Here is a 4786-nt window from a genome sequence, read left to right as displayed (position 1 = left end):
AGTCCAGGGTAATGCTTAGCTCTAGTAGCTACTAGCCCGCTTGACATTAACTGCCGCTTGCAAGCGGCAGTTAATGTAAGCGGCCTATAGTATTAGAGCTACGGGTATGCTAACCCTACTACCGTAGCATATACCGTTTCTTGAGCTAACTAGATACATAATAATGTAACCCAAACCCAAGAGGTATAGGTTACATTACATTACTTGTAATAGATACAGATACTGTAACCCCTAACCCTATCCTCTGGGTTTGGTTAGCATTATGTAATCTAGGAAGCTAACCAATGTAAGCATACAGATAGCACAATACTAATTACTAATAACAATAATAACCCAACGAGAGTAGGGTTACAGTCACTGGTCAGTGACTGTGAGTACTACATTAGTATTATGTATTACCTATTACTTATCAGATACTACTACACTACTAGTACTACGCACGATTTATTATCATTTCGTAGGTTTTGACTGATCATCAGGCCAGTCCTGTGCGTGGCCGCAGCCATCTTTTTAACGCTATACAACGTCAATTATTACGATCGACGTCAATTATTAATATTACTGTCAATGATCATTATGATAAACACCACACATAAACTTGTTAAGTGTGAGGAAAACACATATCTCTATTATGGCATATAATTTAAATATATCGAGAAGGTTTGGATTCAACGTAATTAATTTTTATGGGCCGAGTCGCGTATCGGCCGAGTCTGATTATGGCCCGAACTCGTAATGGCCGGTTCGGTCTATAGGCCGAATAGCCCCGCACCTTAATATATAGAGCTATGGCACGCTCCTGCAAGAAGCAGAAACCTTCACCTTCGGCGACGGCATGTGAGTCGAGTGGTGCGCACGGTTCGCCGCTGTAAGATTTGTTTGTTGTGAAGAATTTATATTGCTGGCGTTTGATGCACGCGCGTGCAGCGAACAACCGCTGATCGCTGTTAATTCAGAACCCACAGTAACATTAACACCGCTATGTAACTGTAAAGCTACAGTGTGTACTAATAACGCGTAATGTGTATCTGGTATACACGTAAACACGTAACACTAACGAGCGCCACACAGCAGTCACACCCAGCCAACAGCCAACAGAGCACTTGAAGCGTTTACAATAAAGCATATAATGCTAACTAAATACGGAAATCTATTTAGCCATACCAAATTCTTAGCTTAGTCGTATGTACTATAGCCCGCGTCACAGTTGCCGCAGGCCTGCCGCAACTAGTACGCGGGCTAATAATCTACTATATAGTACTAGTACTAGTAGAGCTCCAATCCTTTAAATGTTTCTATAACTCTTCACCTATTATGCCGACAGTTTCCTAATAAATTCCGTCCCAAATCCATGTGCAACAAACACTGACTGCCGGCCATTCCTCACGGTCTCCCACGCCGTCCCCGCCCGGCACGGCTGCAGTGTGCAGCACTGACACTTATAGTTAATATATATAGCAGTAAGGCAATTAAGCGGATCGCAAAAATTTGGCTCGACGCTAGCTTGATTTCAACACACTTTCAGCAGCACGAATACACTCGCAGCAGCTGTCCATCTTTATTGTTTCTATGCAAGAACAGTGTGTCACGTTGTTATATAAAACAACATGACTGTCCTGTTTTCGTAACCGAGCGTGTGTCCAACGCGAAATCACACCAAAGCCTGACGAAATTCTCGCGTTCGCCTCACCGTTGCGTGGCCAGTTTTATAGTAAATGGCTGTCGGAATCAGAAAACACCCACCGGTGATACGCTTCGTGACTCATTTTGCACCGGCAACGCTGAAAACGTTTTTGCAACGGCTCCCCCACTGGCGGCTTTGACCAGGGCTCGTACGGGAGTTGGAAAGCAGGTGTAGTTTCCCAAATGCAGTGCGCGCGCCTATAGCCCTGTACTTGCCAGAGCATTTACATTAAACTGCTGCAACTCGGAGTGGAGAGCTCGAACAACATGGAGTGGATGATTGAATGTTTTGTGTTATATTCGGATGAGAATCAAAGAGCGGATAATACCTAGATGTGTACAACGGAAAAATCGGGAAATAGTGCTATTTCACGACTACATTATTCTACTTTGTGCTAGTCTAGAATAATTTCATGGTATTGCATTAAGCAGAATTCTTTGCTCTCTAAAACAAGACCAACCGCTTGTCAATACGATACTCCTAGGCGGAGATATCGGCTCCTAAACCTCCCCTCCCACATGCCAAACGCCCGCTCGTATCCACTTCTGCCACTATCCTACACGCGGCTAAGCGTTTAGTCGTGAAATTTCGGTTATTTCCGTGATGACTTTATGAATGAGTGGCACTCGGGAGCCGTCGGTAGCCTTCGGGGGAACCGCTTCAGACTGGTTTTGTAAACACACAGCAAAAATCCTTCAGTCCTTTGTTTCGTCGTCGTCGAATGTATGAGATTGTGAATGTAATACTTATTTCATCAACATCGCTGATAAATATAAGGTAAGCGTCTTATAAATACAAATTATAGTTATAATAGTAACTTTTTATAGTCTGTAATCCGCGACTATAGACTATAGTCTAGAGTATAGTCTATAGAGCAGTCTTTACTCTTTACTTTAGTTCGTACTCGTAGTCTAGAGACTAGACTGTAGGCAGAACCTTAACACTTACAGTTAGGCCTACAACATTGTTTTGTTGATCTACCATTGGACTTTTGAGACTAATTCAAGTTTGGGACCCAGCAAATGTATTTCCGATTGTGTACTAAACTAAGATTGAGCCTGAGAATCTGATAAGTTCGAAACAGTATTATTTTAGCATACTAGTTACTACAGACACAGTACTCAGTAGGGCACGAAGGGTCGTTGTCGTAACAAACAGGTAGGGCCTACTACAGATATTAGCTCTAGTACTATAGCCCGCGGATCGCTGCCGCAGGCTATAGTACTAGAGCTATACAGATATGTACCCGAGGTAGTTTTAGGTTGTTTAGTATTATGTTTATATTTTTATATGAGGTAAGTTTAGGGTTAGGGTTAGAGTTAGGTATTTTCTTCCATCTTCTTACCGCGCTTTTCGTATCTGTGAAGTGGTAGCTCTTTCTATGCCCACAGTGAGTCTAAATCTGATAACAGAGCGAGACGCAGTGTCTGCATCACCATATCGTATAATAGACGGTGAGCGCGTTAGGAGAAGTTCTAAAGTCCCCCAATTCTTAAAACCGTATTCGTTTAGTACGTTTCGTCATTGAAAAGATGAAATGCATTATTTATTTCCCCGCGTCTCCGTCTGTCTCTCACAATGCTTGTAGAGTTTCAAGGCTGCGTGTGGGAGACTATACTGGTCGGGGTGACGTCGCTGTATTTAGCCGTCTTAAAGCTGTCTCTGCGAGCGCGAGGGGTGGGGAGAGATCGCCATATCCCAAACGCGCACTCCGCCGAGATATACGATTTCGTTTCAACTCTCGCGCTTTCAAGCGTTAAATCGAAAATCAGCGACGTTATTTAAGCCGTATCTCGGGTTAGTTTGCATAAGTCGGCGCGAACATGCACCCTTATCGCTGCGATCAAATCGATTTCATGTAAACTCGACGATCGCCGCCCGCGATCTTACGCGCTGCCATATTGTCGTTTACTGGCGTGTAGGCGCACGGAAAGGTTTTCCATATGGTCGTTTATTCAGCTGGAGTTGGAGTTGAGTTGAGTTAAAGCCGAATTCGATTTCTACGGAGTCACTATTTGATGTTTAGAATCGGGAAAGTGTGGATTAAATTCTGATTACGGTAACGTAACGAGATCGCTTAGGCCTTAAAGACTCCTTAGATGTACGCTAGGGTGAATTTCGTCCTCATCCTTTCCTCTCTATTCCTTCTTCCCTCTCTCCCTCCCTGCCTATCCCCTTCGCCCCTCTCCCTCCCTCTCGTTCCTTTTCTCTCCCACTTCTTTTTTCGCACTGTCTCTCGTTCGTTCTCATTCTTGTCTGTCTCTCTTTCACTCTCCCTGTCTTCATCCGTCCATTTTACTTCCAGAAGCCTTTGCTTTGAATATTTGCAAAAAGCTTGGGGCTCTTTACAACTGATTTCGAGAGCTAATTTCTATAATAAGTGGATGGCATCATTAATCAACATCCAACGTGTGCATGCGTGCGTGTGTGCTCGTGTGTGTGTATGCGTGCTGGGGCGAGTATGTTCGCGTGTGCGTGCGTGCGTGCATGTACGTGTGCTCGAATGTATATGCGCGCGTATGCTTGCTTGTAGCGCCGCGTGTATTCGCGCTTTCCGATTTCACTGTCGAGATTCGAATTTCATTTGCACCCGCCACTCGTCCCCCGCGACGCTATACATACCGACTGCGTGTAAGCGTTAACGTGAATTAACTAAGCGTGTGAATGAATTGTGATCACACGGGGTGCGGAGGGACACTACAATGGGCCGCGACGTGGGAGCGATGGGTGCGTGTGTACGATGCGGAGGCGAGGTGAACACGGCGAGCAATGTTCGGTGGTGTTCGTGAACGATGCGGAGGCGGGGTGAACACGGCGAGCAATATTCGGTGGTGTTCGTGAACGATGCGGAGGCGAGGTGAACACGGCGAGCAATGTTCGGTGGTGTTCGTGAACGATGCGGAGGCGAGGTGAGCACGGCGAGCAATGTTCGGTGGTGTTCGTGAACGATGCGGAGGCGAGGTGAACACGGCGAGCAATGTTCGGTGGTGTTCGTGAACGATGCGGAGGCGAGGTGAACACGGCGAGCAATGTTCGGTGGTGTTCGTGAACGATGCGGAGGCGAGGTGAGCACGGCGAGCCATGTTCGGTGGTGTTCGCGTA

The 4786-nt window shown here is 45.7% G+C and overlaps 1 protein-coding gene across 1 annotated transcript in view; it reads left to right on the top strand.

Annotated features, from left to right (window-relative positions):
- The first annotated feature begins 2138 nt into the window (after positions 1–2138).
- Positions 2139–4786, top strand: part of LOC106821341 — a 16200-nt gene continuing 13552 nt past the window's right edge. Inside the window, exon 1 of the mRNA XM_014826097.1 lies at positions 2139–2461. The gene's annotated coding sequence lies outside the window, so the exon portion shown is untranslated. The remainder of the gene's footprint in view (positions 2462–4786) is intronic.

This window comes from Priapulus caudatus, unplaced genomic scaffold (assembly GCF_000485595.1).
Source record: "Priapulus caudatus unplaced genomic scaffold, Priapulus_caudatus-5.0.1 Scaffold69, whole genome shotgun sequence".
Lineage (NCBI taxonomy): Eukaryota > Metazoa > Priapulida > Priapulimorpha > Priapulimorphida > Priapulidae > Priapulus > Priapulus caudatus.
This window is presented reverse-complemented; position numbering and strand designations above follow the sequence as displayed.